This window comes from Bubalus kerabau, chromosome 11 (assembly GCF_029407905.1).
Source record: "Bubalus kerabau isolate K-KA32 ecotype Philippines breed swamp buffalo chromosome 11, PCC_UOA_SB_1v2, whole genome shotgun sequence".
Classification (NCBI taxonomy): domain Eukaryota; kingdom Metazoa; phylum Chordata; class Mammalia; order Artiodactyla; family Bovidae; genus Bubalus; species Bubalus kerabau.
This window is the reverse complement of record NC_073634.1, coordinates 36,654,024-36,678,486: the sequence shown is the minus strand read 5'-3', so window position 1 is coordinate 36,678,486 and position 24,463 is coordinate 36,654,024.

The following is a 24,463-nucleotide window of genomic DNA, read 5'->3' as shown; positions in this document are numbered from 1 at the left end:
TACTTTAAGAAATATACGTATATACTTTTTAAAGACAGATATAAAGGTTACACATATGTTAGAACAGAGATTCCAAACAACTATGTGAGCTTAGAAGTTCAGTTCAGTTGCTCAGTTATATCTGACTCTTTGTGATCCCATGAACTGCAGCATGCCAGGGTTCCATGTCCATCAATAGTTCCCAGAGCCTACCAAAATTCATGTCCATTGCATCAGTGATGCCATCCAACCATCTCATCCTTTGTCATCCCCTTCTCCTCTCACCTTCATCTTTTCAATCCTTTGGCCACCTGATGTGAAGAACCAACTCACTGGGTCTGAGTTGGTTCGTCACATCAGGTGGCCAAAGGATTGGAGTTTCAGTTTCAGCATCAGTCCTTCCAATGAATATTCAGAACTGATTTCCTTTAGGATGAACTGGCTGGATCTCCTTTCTGTCCAAGGGACTCTCAAGAGTCTTCTCCAACACCACAGCTCAAAAGCACCAATTCTTTGGTTCTCAGCTTTCTTTATAATCCAACTCTAACATCCATATATGACTACTGGAAAAAAGCATAGCTTTGACTAGATGGACCTTTGTTGGCAAAGTAATGTCTCTGCTTTTTAAATTGCACTAATCTCACATGCTAGTAAAGTAATGCCCAAAATTCTCAAAGCCAGACTTCAGCAATACGTAAACCGTGAACTTCCAGAAGTTCAAGCTGGTTTTAGAAAAGGCAGAGGAACCAGAGATCAAATTGCCAACATCTGCTGGATCATCAAAAAAGCAAGAGAGTTCCAGAAAAACATCTATTTCTACTTTATTATATATGCCAAAGCCTTTGACTGTGTGGATCACATAAACTGTGGAAAATTCTGAAAGAGATGGGAATACCAGACCACCTGAGCTGCCTCTTGAGAAACCTATATGCAGGTCAGGAAGCAACAGTTAGAACTGGACATGGAACAATGGACTGGTTCCAAATAGAAAAAGGAGTACATCAAGGCTGTATATTGTCACCCTGCTTATTTAACTTCTATGCAGAGTACATCATGAGAAACGCTGGGCTGGAAGAAGCACAAGATGGAATCAAGATGGCCAGGAGAAATATCAATAACCTCAGATATGCAGATGACACCACCGTTATGGCAGAAAGTGAAGAGGAACTCAAAAGCCTCTTGATGAAAGTGAAAGAGGAGAGTGAAAAAGTTGGCTTAAAGGTCAACATTCAAAAAATGAAGATCATGGCATCTGGTCCCATCACTTCATGGGAAATAGATGGGGAAACAGAGGCAGACTTTATTTTTCTGGGGTCCAAAATCACTGCAGATGGTGACTGCAGCCATGAAATTAAAAGACGCTTACTCCTTGGAAGAAAAGTTATGACCAACCTAGACGGCATATTGAAAAGCAGAGACATTACTTGGCCAGCACAAGTCCGTCTAGTCAAGGCTATGGTTTTTCCAGTGGTCATGTATGGATGTGAGAGTTGGACTGTGAAGAAAGCTGAGCACCGAAGAACTGATGCTTTTGAACTGTGGTGTTGGAGAAGACTCTTGAGAGTCCCTTGGATATAAAGAGATCCAACCAGTCCATTCTAAAGGAGATCAGTCCTGGGTGTTCTTTGGAAGGACTGATGCTAAAGCTGAAACTCCAGTACTTTGGCCACTTCATGTGAAGAGTTGACTCATTGGAAAAGACTCTGATGCTGGGAGTGATTGTGGACAGGAGGAAAAGGGGATGACAGAGGATGAGATGGCTGGATGGCATCACTGACTTGATGGACGTGAGTTTGAGTGAACTCCGGGAGTTAGTGATGGACAGGGAGGCCTGGCGTGCTGTGATTTATGGGGTCGCAAGGAGTTGGACACGACTGAGTGACTGAACTGAACTGAACTAGGTTGGTCATAGCTTTTCTTTCAAGAAATAAACATCTTTTGATTTCATGGCTGAAGTCACCATCTGCAGTGATTTTGGAGCTCCCAAAATAAGGTCTCTTACTGTTTCAACTGTTTCCCTTTCTATTTGCCATGAAGTGATAAGACTGGATGCCATAATCTTAGTTTTCTGATTATTGAGTTTTAAGTCAACATTTTCACTCTCCTCTTTCACTTTCATCAAAGACTCTTTTGTTCTTCTTCACTTTCTGCCATAAGGGTGGTGTCATCTGCATATCCGATGATGCTGACATTTCTACTGGCAATCTTGATTCCAGCTTGTGCTTCATCTAGCCCAGCATTTCGGAGGAGATGGCTTAGAGAAGTTAGAGCATTACTTTGCTAGTATGTGAGATGAGTGCAATTGTGTGGTAGTTTGAACATTCTTTGTCATTGCCTTTCTTTGGGATTGGAATAAAAACTGATATTTTCCAGTCCTGTGGCCACTACTGAATTTTCCAGATTTGCTGGCATATTGAGTGCAGCACTTTTACAGCATCATCTTTCAGGATTTGAAATAGCTGAACTGGAATTCCACCACCTCCACTAGTTTTGTTAATAGTGATGCTTCCTAAGACCCACTTGACTTCACATTACAGGATGTCTGGCTCTAGGTGAGTGATCATACCATTATGATTATCTGGGTTGTGAAGATCTTTTCTGTATAGTTCTGTATATTCTTGCCATGTCTTCTTAATGTCTTCCTCTTCTATTAGGTCCATACCATTTCTGTCCTTTATTGAGCCCATCTTTTCATGAAATGTTCCCTTGGTACCCCTAATTTTCCTGAAAAGATCTCTAGTCTTTCTCATTCTATTTTTTTTCTCTATTTCTTTGCATTGATCACTGAGGAAGGCTTTCTTATCTCTCCTTGCTCTTCTTAGGAAATTTGCATTCAAATGGGTATATCTTTCCTTTTCTCCTTTGCTTTTGTTTCTCTTCTTTTCACAGCTATGAATGCCTCCTCAGACAACAATTTTGCCTTTTGCATTTCTTTTTCTTGGGGATGGTCTTGATCCCTGCCTCATGTACAATGTTCCAACCCTTGTCCATAGTTCTTCTGGCACTCTATCAGATCTAAATCTTGAATCTATTTCTCACTTCCACTGTATAATCATAAGGGATTTGATTTAGGTCATACCTGAATGGTCTAGTAGTTTTCCCTATTTTCTTCAATTTAATTCTGAATTTGGCTTTTAAGTCTGGACTCAGAAATAAGGAGTTCATAATCTGAGCCACAGTCAGCTCCCTGTCTTATTTTTATGACTTTTTAGAGCTTCTCCTTCTTTGCCTGGAAAGAATATAATCAAAAGCTTCAAGATGGCAGAGGAATAGGACAGGAAGACCACTTTTTCCACCACAAATTCATCAAAAGATCATTTGAATGCTGAGCAACTTCCACAAAACAACTTCTGAACAATGGCAGAGAATACCGGGCACCCAGAAAGGTAGCCAGTTCTCTTCGAAAGGAGGTAGGACAAAATATACAAGACAAAAAGAGAGAAAAGAGTTAGGGATGGAGATCTGTCCTGGGGAGGGAGTCTAGAAGGAGGAGAAGTTTTCACATAGTAGGAAACCCTCTCACAGTTGAGTCTGTGGGGAGTTTTGGAATCTCAGAAGGCAACATATCATAACCAGAAGAAAACAAAACAAAACAAAAAACCTACTGAATACATTCCTATCACAACTGTGGAAAAGAAAAGTTTCCCGAGAAAGGCTCTAACCTAACAACCTAAAGCGCAGCCTGGCCTGCTCACAGAACAAAGGATTGAGTGAATACCAAAAGGAAGCTAGCCACTGTGTACTGTCCCCTCCCCACCTGGAGACGTAGAGGCAGGCTTGAGGTGCAAGAGCCAGAAGGCAAGGGGCTGCTATAGTCTCAGCCCCAGAGATGGCATCTTCCACCAAACTGTGAGCTTAGAACTTAGGTCAGGTTAAAACTTCAATATAAGGGACCAAAAAACAAATACAGTATATAGTAAGCATAACATTATTTTCTTTAACACCAGTCATGAACAGGATGATGCCATATTATGGAGAAAGTGAAAAGTAACCAGTTGATAAATATTAATGAGATAAAAGAAGTAACAATCTGCAAGGATAGTTAAGAGTAGACAAGAAACATCATCATTCATTCAAAATATTAGTTTTTGCAGGGAATAACAGTAGAAAAGTGGCTATAATGATTCATTTGTGTTTCCAATTTTTAAGCAAAAAAAAAGAACATAGAAATCACTTGTTCAAATATTTATTCTTATAAATATGTCTGAAATCCTAAAATGACTTATTCAAAATCACATGGCTTATTTCTAGTAGTGCCAAGCCCATATTCCCAGGTCTTGTGGCTTTTGATTGAACAAGTGTTCTTTGCACCTCACTTTGCTTCTTCTAAAATGACTACCTACACCTGAATTATTCCTTTCCTCTCTGAAGTTATTTTAACATTTGTTATTTGATGCTTACAGGTAAAATCATGACCCTCATTTCCCTTAGTTTATTTCTCTAACATTATCTTGCATTACTGTCCCTTTCCACTTTCTGCTTCATCCAAGCTAGAATTCTCTTTGATTTTTCATACTCATAATATAATTTCTCTTCTCTCTTATCTCCAGAAAAAGGCCTTTGCAAATATTTCTTCTGCTTGGGATACCATTTTCCTTCCTTTTGTTCCATTATCCTCTTAGATTTTACTGTTCCTTTTGATATCATAAAGGAGTAGAATGCTTTTCAGTTCAAAATGCTTTGTCTTCTGGGGTTATAAAATTCTGGAGTGTGCTCTGCAACTCTTTGCTTGAGAGATTTGGTAGTTGTTGTCATAGACTTACTTTTTCTCTTTACCTTTCTCAAAATATTACTAATGGGAAATCCCTCTAAGAAAATTTAGATCACAATATAAATCAGTAAACAAGATGATTACAGATTGTGATGTGTACCATGAATATAATAAAGAAGATAGCAAGCTAGAAGAAGCTATGAAGCCACTTTGTATTCATAATCAAGGAAAGTATTACTGAGGGGATAATAGTCAGCTGAGAGCTGACTTCTGAAGAGGATCCGGCTGTGGAAAGGGCTAAAGGAAGAACACTGCAGACAAAGAAGCAACACATGCACATGTTCCAAGGAGTAAAAGGAATGGATACATGTAAAACACCAAAGCCCATTGAGGCTATAGGACATTGTATAGGAGAGTTAGAAGATAGGTTTGGTAAGGTAGCTAGATATCAAATCACATAGTTCATTGTAGGCAGGATAAAGAGTTACCATTTTGTTGTTATCACCAAAAGATGTCAGCATCATATTTTAAACTGCAGAGGACCATCTGTCTTACATTATTTCCTTATTCCAAGAATAGTTCAGATAGGAGTTTAACATTAGTGGACTTAGATGGAGAGAGTAACAGTAAACTATGTAATACATATCAAGAAATTATGATAATTCAGTCTGAAAAAAAATTTTAAAGGTAACTACAAAATCATAAAACTTTGAGATGGGAGAGAATTAGAAAGGGAGATATAAATTTAATATATAATGTCATTTTTTACTTCTAGTAACATTTTTATATTTCTTTACATATGAGTACATATCCATACATATGTATCTCTGTGTATATAATAATTGTACCATTCATGTAACTTTATCTATATGAGTAAAGCAATATAAATATGTTTTTACTTCCTAACTGTTTTCTTATTAACATAAAAAATGACATCAGGTGATTCCCAGTTATAAATTTACACAGCCTATATTCTTTCAACTATTGATTCAAAATATATGACATGTTAGAAGTACTGAATGTAATCATTTTGTGTGGCAGAGGAAATCATTTTAGAATAGAAATTGAATGTGGATAAAACATCCATCTAAATCAGTCAAATAAACATATAGATGGAAGTATTCAGGAAACTCAGGGGAGCATTAAATATTCCTAGCTGTAACTTTACTTTCATTGCCAGAAACTGGTTTTCTATCCATAACCTTATTTTCTAAAACTAAGTATTTTTTTGTCGCTAGCTAATAGAATGTCAAAGTCAAAATGTCAGTTGCTCAGATACGTCCAATTCTTTGTAACCCATGAACTATAGCTCACCAGGCTCCTCTCCATGGAATTCTCCAGGCAAGAATACTGGAGTGTCATACCCTTTTCAAGGGATCTTCCTGACCCAAAGATTGAACCCCTGTCTCCCGCATAGCAGGAAGATTCTTTACTATCTGAGCCATCAGGGAAGCCCCAGTCAGAGTACAGGAGAGCATTACATGATCATGGTAATTTCAATCACAGCAGGTAATAGTCATTGAAATGCTCATAAGACCATATGTTGTAAAGAAAACAATCATACCTAATTGTCTTCACTTTTGATTGTCTCCTTGCATTATTTATGTACTGGTTTTGGAGAACAGTTTGTTAATATAAAACTATGGAAGGAAAATCCAGTTTCTTCTTAGAGAAATATCAGGGTCAGTGGTGCTATTAAACCACAATGGAGCAAGCCACAAGTTTTGTTTTGATATTCACTTTAGATATTTAGGAAGCAAAGGGCCCATTTACAAAGATATAGAGGTAAAATAGGAGTTTTGTATATGTACTGATATAACTACCAAAAAAATAAATAAAAGACAACCTTCCATTGCGTCATTTTGTTTTGTCTCAAGGTATGTTTTCTTTAGGAATCCTTTGCTAATTTAAATCACTTAAGGTCAGTTCAAGTCAAATCAACAGCAATCAGTGTAACACTCTGTTCTGCTTTGTGAATCTATATATGTAAAACTTAGACTACATAGTTATAACAAAATTTATCTCATAAATGTTTGTTTTCCTATTTATTTAGTGTTATAAGATTGCAAGTAAGGAGACTCTGGTTGGATTCCTGGGTCTGGAAGACCCACTGGAGAAGGGATAGACTACCCACTCCAGTATTCTTGGTCTTCCCTGGTGGCTCAGCTAGTAAAGAATCTGCCTACAATGCAGGAGACCTGGGTTCGATCCCTGGGTTGGGAAGATCCCCTGGAGAAGGGAAAAGCTAACTGCTCCAATATTCTGGCTTTGAGAATTCCATGAACTGTATAGTCCATGGGGTAGCAAAGAGCTGGACTCGACTGAGTGACTTTCTCTTTCACTTTCATCTTGAATCTAAGTTGCTCAAGATTAAGGGCTTTTAATCCCCTGTACATCCCACAATGCTTTGCATAGTGAAAAAGCAGAAATTCAATACTGCTTGTCCATCATCTTGGGGAGGATACATTATCTCTCTGTTTGATGTAAAAGTTTACCTTCTAATTTCCCCACAGAGAGGCAAAAAAGTGACATTTTCTGAGTCTCTTTCTATTATCTATTTAGAGCACTTCAATTTGTATACTCCAGGATCTCTTCAATATGAGTCATTCTATCCTATGTCTTTGTTGAACACATCTGCTAAGCTTTCCTTTCTCCAAAAGTCCTCTTTAAGGGAAAATGGGAGAAAACCACTATTCATGCTGTATTTTTTTTATTCAAACGTTCAAATTTTATAGCTGTATGACAGAATTTGTTTAAAGTAAAAGATGTTTTCTTTATTCACAGCAAGTTTTTTTTTTTTTTTTTTTTCCTATTTACAGATACACACATACTTGAATGGAAAGATCTCAGGAAAAATTGTATGGAAGACTTTAAAAAGTTACCCATACCCTCAAAAAGAGAAGCCTTAAAATACTAAAGTTCAGATTTTACTTTAAATAATTCAAATTCAGCTTTTTGAATTATAACGTCTAATAGTCAGCATGTTTTCATTCAGTCATTTCTTGACGTCTAGTACTATTTTACATACCAACTAGATTTTGAAAGAGCATCATAGAAATGGGCTTCAATCTTGATTAGACCTTAGATTCAATTACTTAATTCCCTCTGATAAAAGATTAAAAACTAATATGAAAGTTATGTGACTTTCATCATTTTAATACTTGGAGCTATCCTACAAGACTTTCAATATATATAAGGAGAGGCAATAAGATTTTAAACATAAAATGCATATATTGTTATAGTTTCCTGAGTCACATCTTACTCTTTAGCCATCCCATGGACTGTGGCCCACCAATCTCCCCTTTCCAGGCAAGAATACAGAAGTGGGTTACCATTTCCTTTTCCAAAGGATCTTCTTGACCCAGGGATCAAGCCTGCAACTCCTGCATTGATAGACAGACTCTTTACCACTGAGCCACAGGGAAACCCAAATACATATGTATAGTAATGCAAGATATATAAATATGTAAATGCAAAATGTTCATATACCTTCCAATAGATAATAAAAGCTATCATTCAATATATGTTTTTAATTGTGGAAGACATGAGCTATACCCCCTTAACACTATTTTTAGTGTACTATACGTTACTTTTAATGATAGCATAATGCAGTACTTTAGATCTCTAGAAATTAATCATCTTGCATAAGTGAACATTTATACTCCATGAAGAGCAACTCCCCATTTTCTTCTCCTCCTTGATGTCCCTGTAAACCACTATTCTACTTTGTGCTTTTTATGTTTTGCTACCTTATATAACTCATAGAAGTGGAATGATGTGGTATTTGTCCATCAGTTATCAGCTCATTTCACTTAACATGATATCCTCAGTATCCATCCATATGGTCACATATGGCAGAATTTCCTTTTTTTTTAAAGACTGGCTAATAATCCATTTTACCACATTTTATTCATCCTTTCATATTCAATGGACTTTTAGGTTGTTTATACCCCTTGACTGCTGTGAATAATGCTGCAGAGAACACAGAGTGTTAGTATCTCTTCAAAATCTTAATTTCAATTATTTTGGATAAGTAACCCAAAAGTGGGATTGCTGGATCATATGGTATTTCTATTTTTAATCATTTGAGGAAACTCTATACTATTTCAATAATTGCTAGCAGTTTACATACCTTCCAAAAGTGTACAAGGTCCCTTTCTAATCCAAATCTAAGATGTTATTATGTGTTGTCTTTTGACAAAAAGTTGTCCATCCTAACAGGTATGAGGTGATATGGTTTTGATTTGCATTTCCCTAATGATTAATGAACATCTAACTCAATTAGTGATTGAGTATCTTTTCATATACCTGTTGATAATTTGTATGACTTCTTTAAATAAATGTCTTTATTATTTGGCTTATTTACTTCTTTGAGTTGAGGGAATTTTGTATATATTTTAAATATTAATCCCTTTCAGATACATATTAAACCCTTTTCGGGGTTGCAAATATTATCTCCCATTCCATAGGTTACTTTTTCATCTTATGTTATGTGTTTTCTATATAAAAACTTTTTAGATTGATGCAGTCCTCTCCTCTGTTTTTGGTTTTGTCACCCGTGCTTTTCTTGTCACATCCAAAACATCACTGCAAAGACTAAGCCCTTAAGTCTTCCCTTTATGTTTTCTTCTAGGAGTTTTACAGTTTCAGGTCTTGCATTTAAGTCTAATGCATTTTGATTTGGTTTTTGTGTGTAGTGTATGATAAACATTTCCTTGCATGTGGATATCCCGTTTTCCCAATGTTTATTGAGAAAACTATTCTTTCTGCATTGTATGTTTTGGCACTCTTATTTAAGATCCATTGACCAGATATGTATGGATTTATTTCTCACTATTTCATTCCATTGATATATGTCTGTATTTATTCTAGTACCCGGAGAAGGCAATGGCACCCCACTCCAGTACTCTTGCCTGGAAAATCCCATGGATGGAGGAGCCTGGTAGGCTGCAGTCCATGGGGTCGCTAAGACTCGGATACGACTGAGCGACTTCACTTTCACTTTTCACTTTCATGCACAGGAGAAGGAAAAGGCAACCCACTCCAGCGTTCTTGCCTGGAGAATCCCAGGGACGGGGGAGCCTCGTGGGCTGACGTCTATGGGGTCACACAGAGTCGGACACGACTGAAGTGACTTAGTAGTAGTAGTATTCTAGTACCATAGTATTTTAATTATTATAGTTTTGTACAAGCATCCCTCATTATCCGTGAAGGGATTGGTACCAGAACCCTTGTAAATACCAAAATCCACAAACACTCAGTCTTTTATATGAAATGGAATAGTTCAGTCAGCCCTCCTCATCTGCATTTTGGTATCCACAGATACTGAGGGCTGATTGTAACATATATTGAAATCAGGAATAATGTATTTTGAAATATCTCTAGCTTTGTTCTTTCTCAAATTGTGTTGTCTATTTAGGGTTTTTGTAGTTCTGTATGAATTTTAGGCTTTTTTTTTTGCTGTTTCTATAAAACTGTCATTGGAATTGTGATAGTTCTTGCATTGAATATGTAGATTACTGGGAGTAATGTGGGCATCTTAGCTATATTAAGTCTTCCAATTCATGAAAATAGGATTTCTTTTCAGTTATTTATGTCTTTTTATGAAATTTCTCTCATTATTGCTTTGTGGTTTTTGTTGTACAAGTCTTTCATCTCCTTTGTTTATTCCTAAGAATTTTATGTCAATAATAATCTGATAAAGAAAGACAGGTTCACTCCTTCACCTCTCCAGTTAGATTTAGCAAGACTTTCTTGTTTCTGTTTAAACTATGTCATGTTGAGTTACTTGTGATAAACTTAACAATTTGTTCTCATTTATGATATATTCCCAACATACAAAACTATGTGCAAACATAGAAGACTCTAAATAAGTGTGTTAAATGAATAGATAAATAATGAGTGCCTTAGTGCATTAACTTCTGCAGAACCTGCCTGTTAGTTTCTTAAACAATTGACAACTACATCAGGCAGTCATTCTTACCAATTTAGTTTCAATTGAATCTGTACTACAGAATAATTGATTCACTGCTTCTAGCTCTCTGGATGACCTATTCTCCAAGTCACAGAAACCTTTCAGAATGCACGATGAACTCTGGCAATAAAAATGATAGTCCATTTAATGATCTTCAAAGCAATACAATCATTTCTGAACGTATTCCTTCGTATGCAGAGTACCTACTGCATATAGGCATTCTACTATAGTTTCCCTTAAAACCACCTGTTTTTTTCCTTTAACAATTACAGTCTTATGATGTAAACAAGCAAAAAAATACAATAGTATAATAGTAAATGAATAATAAAATAGTAAAATAATACTAAAAATAATTTATTGTTGTTGCTCAGTCTCTAAGTCATGTCCAACTTTTTGTGACTGCATGGACTGCAGCACACTAGACTCTTCTGTTCTCCACTATCTACCAGAATTTGCTCAATTTCATGTACATTGAATCTGTGATATCTAACCATCTCATCTTCTTCTGTCCCCTTCTCCTCTTGCCTTCAATCTTTCCCAGCATCAGAGTCTTCCAATGAGTTGGCCCTTCCCATAAAGTGGCCAAAGTATTGGAGCTTCAGTTTCAACATCAGTCTTTTCAATGATAATCCAGGGTTTATGTTCTATAGGATGGACTGGTTTGATTTCTCAAGAGTTTTCTGCAGCACCACAATTCAAAAGCATCAGTTCTTTAGCACTCAGCTTTCTTTATTGACAAACTCTCACATCTGCACATGAGTACAGGAAAAAAAACATAAGTTTGATTATGTGCACCTTTGTCAGAAAAGTGATGTCTCTGCTTTTTAACATGCTGTCTAAGTTTGTCATAGTTTTCCCTCTAAGGAGTAAGCATCTTTTAATTTCATGGCTGCAGTCATCATCCTCAGTCATTTTGGACCTCAAGAAAATATACTATGTCATTGCTTCCACTTTTTCCTTCCATTTGCCATGAAGTGATGATGCCAGATGCCATGATCTTAGTTTTTCAAATATTGAGTGTTAAGCCAGCTTTTTCACTCCCCTCTATTACCCTCATCAAGAAGCTCTTTAGTTCATGTTTACTTTCTGCCATTAGAGTGGTATCATATGCATATATGAGGTTGTTGTTATTTCTCTCAGCAGTCTTGACTCCGGCTTGTAATTCATCCACCCCACCATTTCTCAGGATTTATTCTGCATATAAGTTAAATAAGCAGAATGGCAATGTACAGCCTCGTGTTACTGTTTTCCCAATTTTGAATCAGTCAATGGTTCCAACTGTTGCTTATTGACTCCCACACAAGCTTCTCAGGAGAAAGTTAAGTTGGTCTGATACTCCCATCTCTAAGAATTTTCCAGTTTATTGTGATCCACACAGTCAAATGTTTTAACATAGTCAATGAAACAGAAGTATATTTTTTTTTTTGGTATTCCCTTGCTTTCTCTATAATCCAATGAATGTTGGCGATTTGATCTGTTTCCTCTGCCTTTTCTAAATCCAGCTTGTTCAGTTAAAAGTTCTTGATTCACATACTGTTGAAGCCCAGCTTCAAGGATTTTGAGCATTACCTTGCTAGCATATGAAATGAGTGCAATTGTGCAATAGGTTGAACTTTCTTTAGCATCACTTTTCTTTGGGCTGGGAATGAAAACTAATCTGATCTTTTCCAGTCCTGTGGCCACTGCTGAGTTTTCCAAATTTGCTGACCTATTGAATGCAGTAGGTTAATAGCACCATCTTTTAGTACTTAAAATAGTTCATCTGGAATTCCATATCCTCCACTATTTTTGTTCTTAGTAATGCTTCCTAAGACCCACTGGACCTCACACTCTGCGATGTACAGCTCTAGGTGAGTGACCACACCACTGTGATCATCCAGGTCATTAAGACCTTTTCTGTATAGTTCTTCTGTATATTCTTGCCTCCTCTTTTTAAGCTCTTCTGTTTCTGTTAGGTCCTTACCATTCCTTTTTTTTTTTAAATGTTTTCGATCCTGGGAGCAGCCAGCAAGGCCACCCTGTCTTAAACCGTCTTCTCTATGGATGCCTGCAGCCCAGTCTTCTGTCCCACCTAGCTCCTTACCATTTCTGTCCTTTATCATGCCCATTCTTGCATGAAGTGTTCCCTTGATATCTCCAATTTTGTTGAAGAGATCTCTAGTATTTCCCATTCTGTTTTTCCTTCTATTTATTTTTTATTTTTTGCATTGTTCATCTAAGAAGGCCTTCTTGTCTCTGTTATCCTCTGAAATTCTGCATTCACTAGGGTGTATTTTTCCCTTTCTCTCTTGCCTTTTGCATCTCTTCTTTCCTCAGCTATTTCAAAAGCCTCCAGATAGAGCCATTTTTGCCTCCTTGCATTTCTTTTTCTTTGGGATGTTTTTGGTCACTTTCTGCTGTACCGTGCTATGAGCCTCTGTCCATACTTCTTCTGGCACTCTATCAGATCTAATCCTTTGAATCTACTTGTCATTTTCATTGTATAATCATAAGAGTATTGGTTTAGGTTATATCTAAATGGCCTGGTCGTTTTCCTTACTTTCTTCAACTTAAGCCTGCATTTTGCAATAAGGAGCTAATGATCTGAGCCATAGTTAGCTCCAGGTCTTGTTTTGATAACTATATAGAGTTTCTCTATCTTCAGCCACAAAGAATATAATTGATCTGGTTTGGGTAATGACTTATCTGATAATGTCCATGTGTAGAGTCATCTCTTGTATTGTTGGAAGAGGGCATTTATTATGATCAGTGTGTCTTCTTGATAAAACTGTTAGCCTTTGCCCTGCTTCATTTTGCACTGTAAGGCCAAACTTGCCTATTATTCTGTGTATCCCTTGACTTCCTACTTTTGCATTCCAATCCCCTGTGATGAAAAGTGTATCTTTTCTTGGTGTTAGGGAGACAGTCAATTCCTAGGCAGGTTGATAAGATGTCTGGAGGTGCCCAAGGACAGAGGGGTCTGGGGTTCTCGAGGCGGAGATAGAGGTCTGGAATTCTCAAGGAGGAAGAAAGGACACTTTTTTCTCTTTATATTCCTTAGCTTTAGTCACATAAAACGTTTTTATATTTAAGCCTAGAACTGATGACTACACAACAAACAACTCAGTTTAAACTCTGTACTAAAGATTATATATATTACAATTATATATATATTATTATATATACTACAATTATATATATTATAATCTCCAAACATTCTTTTGATTCATTGTAATAACTAATTTAAAAGTGTACAACTCCCTTGGTAACACTAGGGAAGGGGACTCTCTTTCTGCCCCCTTCTGATGTCTGTGTCAGAAGCTATCTATTTTATACTTTAATAAAACTTAATTACACAAAAGCCCTGAGTGACCAAGGCTCGTCTCTGACCCTGGATTGAATTCTTTTCCTCCTGAGGCCAAGAATCCCAGAATCTTTCATGGTTCAGCAACAACTTTTCATTAGTTCTAGAAGGTGTAAGTCTTCATAAAGCTGGTCAACTTCAACTTCTTTGACATCAGCGACTGGGGCATAGACTTGTATTACTCTGATGTTGAATGGTTTGCCTTGGAAATAAACCAAGATCATTCTGTAGTTTTTGAGGTTGCACCCTAATACTGCATTTCAGACTCTTTTGTTGACTCTGGGATACTCCTTTTCTTCTAAGAGATTCTTGCCTGTTGGTATCATGGTCATATGAATTAAATTTGCCCATTCCCACCCATTTTACTTCACTTATTCCTAAGATGCCAATGTTCAGTCTTGCTATCTCTTGCTTGACCATGTCCAATTTACCTTGATTCCTGGCCCTAACATTCCAGGTTTGCATGAAATATTGTTCTTTACATCATTGGTCTTTATTTTCACTACAGACATATCCACAACTGATTGTCATTTCCACTTTGGCCCAGTTGGTTTATTCTTTCTAGAGCTATTATTATCTGCCTTCTGCTCTCCCCAGTAGCATACTCTCCCCATATTATCTGCCCTCTGCTCTCCCCATGGTTTATTCTTTCTGAAGCTATTAGTATATGCCCTCTACCTTCACCTTCTGACCTCAGGGACCCATCTTCTGGTGTCATATTTTTTTGCCTTTTCATACTGTTCATGGGATTCTCCTGGCAAGAATACTGAAGTAAAAAAAAAAGAATACTGAAGTAGTTTGCCTTTTCCTTCTCCAGTGGACCACCATTTGTCAGAACTCTTCACTATGACCTGTCCATCTTGATTGGCCCTGCATGGCAAGGCTCATGGCTTCCTTGAGTTACTCAATCCCCTTGCCCACAACAAAGCTGTGATCCGTGAAGGCTAAAATGATTTATACATGCCTGAAAAAACTAGGCTTGTACTGTGTGTTTGGTCTCTATTAATCATATATTCTTTTACAGAAAGATTTCATGAAAAAAAGACCAACAAAATTACCTAGACAGTAAGAATTGGGACAAAATGTCATGAATGAATGTAACTTCTAAAAAATCAAATAGGCCTAATCCAGTTGAGGTTTTAACAGCTTTCCATCTCGGTGGAGGTTTAATTTGTAATCTTTTCACTTCAGTGTCTGTCAAAATTAGCTGTCGATCACAGTGCAACAGTCAGTTTTGCAGAATAGAAATTACTTACTTGACAGTCAGATTCATCTTTCTTTACTCTTTTCTGAGTTCCACTCTAGTGAATGATTCCTCTTTTGCTTAACATCCATGTCATCCAAGTTGTGATTGAGATTTCCAGTGGGACTGGTTGTGAATAAAGGCAGACAACTGTAGCAGATTACCATCTTAAATAACAATAGAACCCTGGGCTCCCAGATGGGTCTGTGTACTTGTGGTAAAAGAGGAATTAGTGGGAACATAGGAGCATACATTTGGATGGGAAGAAGATAGTATGTCTTTCTTATTAGGCTAACCCTAGATATCAGGCTCATACATACTAACAAACAACCCATCTACTTACAATGCTGTCCTGCTGTCTTGGGAAGAATCAGCAGTCTCCTTTAAAGTAGAATAATAAGAAAGATCTTATGAGAAAGGAATTTAGGAAAATGCTTTCTCAGAGCAAAAAATCTTATAAATTGTTTACTACTAGTTGACAGTTGACTCAGAGAAGAGATATTATAAAAGATTTATTAAGATAGTAATAATAGTAATAATACTGATGGCTAGCATTTTCTGTACATCAAAAATGTGTTATGTTCTTTATATCCATTACATCAGTGAACTTGGAATCAGCAAATCTGAATTCTAAGTTGAGCTTATCTTTTTCAATGACATTAGTGTTCTCATTCTCATCCTATAAAATGTAAACAAAACCTACTCTGTAGATTTCACTGTGCTTCAGTGAGGTTCAAATATATACAACATGTAAAAAATACACAGTGAATGTTAAAGCACATCACCAATAAAAATGAATCATTATTATATTATGTTTCGAGCAGTTAGGTATAAATTCCAGAGAAAAGGAAACTGTATGTCTCAAATACTGTCCTCCAAACAATCCTTTTTAATACTAACTATAACAAAAACACCATCAGAGTATTCACCCATTATTTCAAGGGTTTCTTCTTCTGCAATGCTCAGTGTCTCTACTGTAGGTAATTAGAGTTCTCTAAAGATCTGCAGGATCTACCTTTGCAGGATAAAGATGTTTTGCCTTTGTCAACCTTTAAGGTATATTAGTATATTATCCCTTATAGAGATTATCATGTGAGGGCCATATTTTAATAGTGGTTTTTGTATTCACAAACGAAAATAGATTAAGGCATGAACATTGTTGTTTTAGGAATTTAGCTGGGTATAAATATCAATAATTATATCTTTGTCTAAGATATTGCACACACATACACATATTCCCTTGGACTTCCCTGGTGGCTCAGACGATTAAGAGTTGGCCTGTGGTGCTGGAGACCAGGTTCAATCCCTGGGTTGGGAAGATCCCCTGGAAAAGGAAATGGCAATCCACTCCAGTATTCTTGCCTGGAGAATTCTATGGACAGAGGATCCTGGCAGGCTACAGTTCATGGGGTCGCAAAAAGTTGGACATGACTGAGCGAATTTCACTTTTACCTACTGTCATTTCTCTAAATAACCTGCTGAAAAAAATTCAGATTTTCCTTATCAATATCTTTTCAGTTCAGTTCGGTCACTCAGTTGTGTGGTCACGCAGCACATCAGGCCTCCCTGTCCATCCCCATCTCTCAGAGTTCACTGCTACTGCTGCTAAGTCATTTCAGTCATGTCTGAGTCTGTGCGACCCCATAGACAGCAGCCCAACAGGATCCCCTGTCCCTGGGATTCTCCAGGCAAGAACTCTGGAGTGGGTTGCCATTTCTTTCTCCAATGCATGAAAGCGAAAAGTGAAAGTGAAGTCGCTCAGTCATATCTGACTCTTAGCGACCCCATGGACTGCAGCCTACCAGGCTCCTCCATCCATGGGATTTTCCAGGCAAGAGTACTGGAGTGGGGTGCCATTGCCTTCACTGACAACCAAAAATAAAATTTAGCCTGGGAATTACTTTTCCTTCAAATTAAATGCATCTAATCTAATTATATATTTGTACCTTTAGAAATATCTCTGTTTTTATCCTCTGGTTATTTGTGACATCTTTTATTGTCCAAAACATTTTATTATAGAAAGAAGGAAGCTAAAAGAAGTTTCATGACTTTCCACTATGTTCATTCAAATACTTAAGTCATCTTTTCCCACTGTTATATTTTAAAAGGATGGTGATACGCTGCTTTCTCAATTTATCCCACTGTAATAAGCACCAATTAATAAATCAGATGGCCTAATCTGGTCAGCTTCCCCTCCAACTTTCTCCAGTACTTTTCTACTAGCTTATCCCAGCATTTAAAAACTCTCCTGCTTTTTGAATTCAAGTTTTCTCCCCTACTGCAACAGTCTTAGAGTCTTCCTTGCCAGTGTAACTTATCCAAGGCACTTTTCGTCAATAAAACAAACCATTTGAAAGTGTTTAGTGGACATATCGCAGTTGCAGCTGCCCAGTCTCTAAAGCCCTTCTGCTTGGGGAAATCTCTAGAAAGAAAGACAAAATTTTATCTCCCACTACGAAAACTGAAAAGGATTGGGGGTTGTCTTCTAGGTCCTGGGCAGCTGAAATATGAGTCTCTGATCCTAACTTACCTTGAGCTACCCCCTATTGGGATTTTGACTCTCTAATGGTTTGTGCAATTATGCAGGAGCCAGTCTGGAAATTATTCCAGGAGTAGTGGTAGTAAAGGCTGAATTTTGTCTGGAGCAACAGGACCACTAGTAACATTGTGACATTTGCTTTCCCCACTGCTCTCGACTTTGCTCCTGAAGGAAGACAGGACTTTGGCAATTGTTCTGGGTGCCCAATCTCGTTCAGTTCAGTTCAGTTCAGTTGCTCAGTCATGTCCGACTCTTTGTGACCCCATGAATCGCAGCACGTCAGGCCTCTCTGTCCATCACCAACTCCCGGAGTTCATTCAGACTCATGTCCATCGAGTGAGTGATGCCATCCAGCCATCTCATCCTCTGTCGTCCCCGTCTCCTCCTGCCCCCAATCCATCCCAGCATCAGAGTCTTTTCCAATGAGTCAGCTCTTCGCATGAGGTGGCCAAAGTACTGGAGTTTCAGCTTCAGCATCATTCCCTCCAAAAAAATCCCAGGGCTGATCTCCTTCAGAATGTACTGGTTGAATCTCCTTGTAGTCCAAGGGACTCTCAAGAGCCTTCACCAACACCACAGTTCAAAAGCATCAATTCTTCAGCACTCAGCCTTCTTCACAGTCCAACTCTCACATCCATACATGACACAGGAAAAACCATAGCCTTGACCAGACAGACCTTTGTTGGCAAAGTAATGTCTCTACTTTTGAATATGCTATCTAGGTTGGTCATAACTTTCCTTCCAAAGAGTAAGCCTCTTTTAATTTCATGGCTGCAGTCACCATCTGCAGTGATTTTGGACCCCAGAAAAGGAAAGTCTGACACTGTTTCCACTGTTTCCCCATCTATTTCCCATGAAGGGATGGGACCAGATGCCATGATCTTCTTTTTCTGAATGTTGAGCTTTAAGCCAACTTTTTCACTCTCCACTTTCACTTTCATCAAGAGGCTTTGTAGTTCCTCTTCACTTTCTGCCATAAGGGTAGTGTCAGCTGCATATCTGAGGTTATTGATATTTCTCCCATCAAATTTGATTCCAGCTTGTGTTTCTTCCATTCCAGCGTTTCTCATGACGCAGTCTGAATAGAAGTTAAACAAGCAGAGTGACAATACACAGCCTTGACGTACTCCTTTTCCTCTTTGGAACCAGTCTGTTGTTCTGTGTCCAGTTCTAACTGTTGCTTCCTGACCGGCATACAGATTTCTCAAGAGGCAGGTCAGGTGGTCTGGTATTCCCATCTCTTTCAGAATTGTCCACATTTTATTGTGATCCACACAGTCAAAGGCTTTGGCATAGTCAATAAAGCAGAAATAGATGTTTTTCTGGAACTCTCTTGCTGTTTCCATGATCCAGCGGATGTTGGCAATTTGGTCTCTGGTTCCTCTGCCTTTTCTGAAACCAGCTTGAACATCAGGAAGTTCACGGTTCACATATTGCTGAAGCCTGGCTTGGAGAATTTTGAGCATTACTTTACTAGCATATGAGATGAGTGCAATCGTGCGGTAGTTTAAGCATTCTTTGGCATTGCCTTTCTTAGGGATTGGAATGAAAACTGACCTTTTCCAGTCCTGTGGCCACTGCTGAGTTTTCCAAATTTGCTGGCATATTGAGTGCAGCACTTTCACAGCATCATCTTTCAGGATTTGAAACTTTTTGAGTCTGATTCTTCAACATCCCACCAACTTTGTGCAATTTCAAGTGCTTTTCAAATATGTTCAATTCTTTCCCAATTGTCCAGTCTATTCATTTTATATATCATAACTAAAGACAAAGCTAATAGAGATGACCAAACAGTATATACCAAAGTGGATACATGAGATGCAACAGACAGATGGTTGGAAAACCCTAATTTTACTTCTCATTCTGCAATCTCTACTTGTATATGGAGTAGATCATTAGGTGAGCCCCTTTATTTCTTAAACCTTCAGTTTTTGTTTTGTTTTGTTTTTTACCTAAAAAATAATGAGAAAGGACAGTATTCCTTCAACCCCTAATGTTCTTAGAAGAAGAATCAGTCACATCATTATAGAAATAGTATTAATAGGAGGTTCAAAGTGGGAGAAGTAATGAAGTGAGTTCAAATGGACAAAAAAATTTCAAACCAAAAATTTTCTAGCATATGCTCATATATTTTATTAGATGTTTACTCAATCACATTTTTGTGTATATATACAAGAAGTTTTGTAAAATAAAAATAGACATTATTTATAGATTAAATTTGTTGAACTATGTTATAGCAGTAAAAGGAGAGGCTATAATTTAGGGGAGATGCCCTGGCAGTGGCAGTAGAGTCTGTATTCATGGTTCCAATTATTAATCAATCAGCTGGTTGTTAACAGCCTGTCACCAGTAAGACATTATGCAATGGGTGAGACAAGAAGATAATGCAGTGTTCTCCCTGCCCTTAATAAATAAATAAATGGTGGCAAATGCTACAAGTCAAATCCCAAGTGTATCTCCCTTTTAGTCTCTGTGCCTTCAAAGAGAGGAGACCTGACTCTCTTCCTGCCTCCTCCTATGCCTTGATACAAAAATATCAGACGAACACATAGATGTATGTTTCTGGTGTGGTATATTGATCCAGAGCATGAGTCTGGCATTTCCAGACAAAGATTTAAGTCTTAATCTCACAAATTTATGACTTTAAGCCATTTATCTTCATAAATGTCAGTTTCCTCACCTAACAAAAAGAAATGTTTGACATGTATACGCTGCCATATTTAAAATAGGTAACCAACAGGGACCTACTATATAACACAGGGAACTCTGATCAATAGTATGTAACAGCCCTATATGGGGAAAATCTAAGAAAGAATGGATATACCTACATGTTTAACTGAATCATTTTGCTGTACATCTGAAACTAACACAACATTGTTAATCAACTATGTTGTTGTTTCTGTTGTTGTTTAGTTACTAAGTCATGTCCAACCCTTTTGTGACCCCCATGGAATATAGCCCACCAGGCTCCTTTGTTCATGGGATTTCCCAGGCAGGAATATAGGAGTGGGTTGCTGTTTTCCCAACCCAGGGGCTGAACCCATGTCTCCTGCACTGGCAGGTAGATTCTTTACCACTGAGCCACCACATAAGCCCATTAATCAGTTATACTCTAATATAAAGCAAAAAGTTTTAAAAAATAAATGATAATCATATTTAGTGTCTAGGGTTGTTGTGCAGATCAAATGTAATAATGCATATGAAGGACAAAGTGCTTCATATTCGGTGAATGCTCAGTGAATGACTTAATATTATAATTTTTCATTATTTAGAAATGTTTAAATCATTCCTATGACTCATTAGGTAACATAAGTTGAGAGTGTCATAAAATTAGAAATAAGCTCCTAAAGGCTTATGGGAAAATTGAAGAACAGCAAATCTTGCTTGAAGGTTAGGAAATACAGATCCTGTGTGGTTGCAGGTAGCAAGAAGTGGAGGATGAGAGGGAAATTTCTGATCCTGAGATTTATATATATTTTAGAACTCCCATGGCACCCCACTCCAGTACTCTTGCCTGGAAAATCCCATGGACAGAGCAGCCTAGTAGGCTGCAGTCCATGGGGTCGCGAAGAGTCGGACACGACTGAGCGACTTCACTTTCACTTTAGAACTCCCTACCCGCTCAAGTATGAGCTCAAAGAAGTAGAAATTTTACAACTAAATCAACATACACTGTTACCTACGAAACCAAGTCACACAGCACATTTAACAGGCATCAGGTTTTTTAAAAAGTTTGAAGTGTGTTTCCCAAATTTAGAAAAAGAGCTGTAGGACTTAGATATATGACTTCTCACGTGTATTTCAAGGAGAAAAATATGAGAACTTATCTTTGCATACACAAAGTAGTGGAACTCATTGATTTAACATTAATAAAAGAAACCAAAAAATTTCAAAACTGGCTCTCTTTAAAGTAAGTGAAACTAAGAACTGGAAAGCTGTATGAAACTAAGAAATAACTCTTGCACACCTCTCCCTTCCTTTCTCTCTCTTTCTCTTGTTCTTCCTTATACTTTTCTGCTTTAGTTGCACATGTGTTCATTCTCTATAATGAATTGACTTTATCTCCATTTCCATGCATAAAGCAGCTCTTCCCCACCTGTGCTTATCAGGTTTGCATAACTCAAGTCCAACCAAACAACACAGTTGAATTAAAATCTTTCTCACTTCATATTCCCAGAAAAGAGAACCTCAATATAGCTTGGCTTAGAGCAGTCATCTCTCCCTGATTAGCTATTGCCAGGAAGCAGAACTCTGTAGGACAACCCTAGTTTTGCTTTTTTTTATTTTTCTGGGATGTACCAATAGTGGGAGGTTGGGAGGATATGTTCTCAGAGGAAAAGGTATTACTAGGACTTGGTGGGCACCACAAATGATGGTTACTTTTGTAACTTGACTAGAATAATTGCATTTTTAATCATGTCAGGATATCAGGAAGAAATTCAACAAATGTCCAAATGACAACAATTTTTGACACACAAGAATTCTAAATATAGCTGAGAATATTAAGACAGTTTACAGGAGTAACTTATGAGTCTTCACAATTAAAACGAGAGTAAGCGTTAAAGAGAAAAAAATGATACTTAAAAAAAAAATCAGAAAGTACAAAGCTTTCATGATCTCTTGCCCACTTTACCCTTACAGTTAGTATAGTTAATGTGAACCTTCTGCTGATCCAACAATACTTTAAAGTAGAAAATAAGGAATTTAATGTAAATTCTGTACCTATTTTAGGACTCTGGACATTGAAAATTGAATTATGCTGACTCACTTAAAAAAGCTAAGTGGAAAGTCTTCTTTGGGGATGTATGTAAAAAGAAGTTCCCTCAAGTCCATGAAAATCAATTAAAAATGAAAATAAATTAGATTAAATTTAGGAAGTATTTACTTTTCATTGTTGTTTTTCAGTTGCTCAGTCATGTCTGACTCTTTGCAGCCCCATGGACTACAGCACACCAGGCAGGCTTCCCTGTCTTTCACCATCTCCCAGAATTTGCTCAAATTAATGTCCATTGAGTTGGTGATACCACCCAATCATGTCATCCTGTTGTCCCCTTCTCCTGACTTCAATCTTTCCCAACATCACAGTCATTTCCAATGAGTCGACTCTTCCCACTAGGTGGCCAAATACTGGAGCTTCAGCTTCAGCATCAGTCCTTCCAATGAATACTCAAAGTTGATTTCCTTCAGAATTGACTGATCTCCTTGCAGTCCAAGGGACTCTCGAGTCTTCTCCAGCACCACAGTTCAAAAGCATCAATTCTTCGACATTCAGCCTTCTTTAAGATCCAACTCTAACCTTCATACATGACTACCAGAAAAACCATAACTGACTAGATCGACCTTTGTCAGCAAAGTAATGTCTGCTATTTAATATGTTGTCTAAGTTGTCCATAGCTTTTCTTCCAAGGATCAAACATCTTTTAATTTCATGGCTGAAGTCATGCAGTGATCTGGAGTCTGCAGTGATTTGGAGCTCAAGAAAATAAAGTCTGTCACTGTTTCCATTGTTTTCCCATCTATTTGCCATGAAACGATGGGACCAGATGCCATGATCTTCATTTTTTGAATGTTGAGTTTTAAGCCAACTTTTTCACTCTCCTTTTTCACCTTCATCAAGAGGCTCTTTAGTTCCTCTTTGCTTTCTCCCATAAGGTTGGGGTCATCTGCACATCTGAGGTTGTTGATATTTCTCCCAGCAATCTCTATTCCAGCTAATGTTTCATCCAGCTTGACATTTTGCATGATGTACTCTCCATATAAGTTAAGTAAGCAGAAGGACACTGTACAGCCTTGACATATTCCTTTTCCAATTTCAAACTAGTTCATTGTTCCACATGTAGTACTAAATGTTGCTTCTTGACCTGCATGCAGTTTTCTCAGGAGGCATCCTAAGAAAAAGTAAAAACTCAATTTTAAAGCAAAACTTTTGCTATTCTAAAAATATAATAATAAGCTTTTACTCAGAAAGGCTTTTTAGGTTCAATTCAATTATAAATTCTCATGTTAAGCATAGTGCAAATAAAGTTTGGCAAACATTTGCATTATCTGTCTTATATTTAGTTAGAAGACCAATTAAAATGGAAATAAAATAAACTACATATCTATATCTTCCTGTGCATATATAGAAATGAATTTATTCCCCATTCTGATAAGAGATTTAGAGGAAACATTTATGTAAAAAATTAGAAAAGCATTGAAGATTATTTCAAAGAATATTTATATTTCCTTGAAATGATTTCTTAATGGGATTTTCAGAACTCTGTGATGCTGAAGATGATCTAAGGCCTAAAACAGTAATATAATCACAGTGCCACATGCACAGGCATTTGCTTATAAAGCAGGAAGCAGGATGTCTGTTTATCACTATCCCTAGTAGGATAATATGATTTCTGTGAAAGGGCCATTCAAATTACAGTGACTGTGTGTGGTTTCCTTTCATCACTTATTGATTGGTGTTGTAAGACCCTCATTTCTTTATAATGTGTAAAGGACTACTTGAGAGCAAGAATTGTAGTTAGTATTATTTCTAGTTACACTTGCCAAGTGGATTTAATGGACATTAAAGATTGAATACACTGTAATAACATATTTCCTCATTGTTTAATCATTAATAATACTTGACAGAACTTCATACATGTTTTAATGTCCAGCTTAAAGTATTAATGATGTGAGCA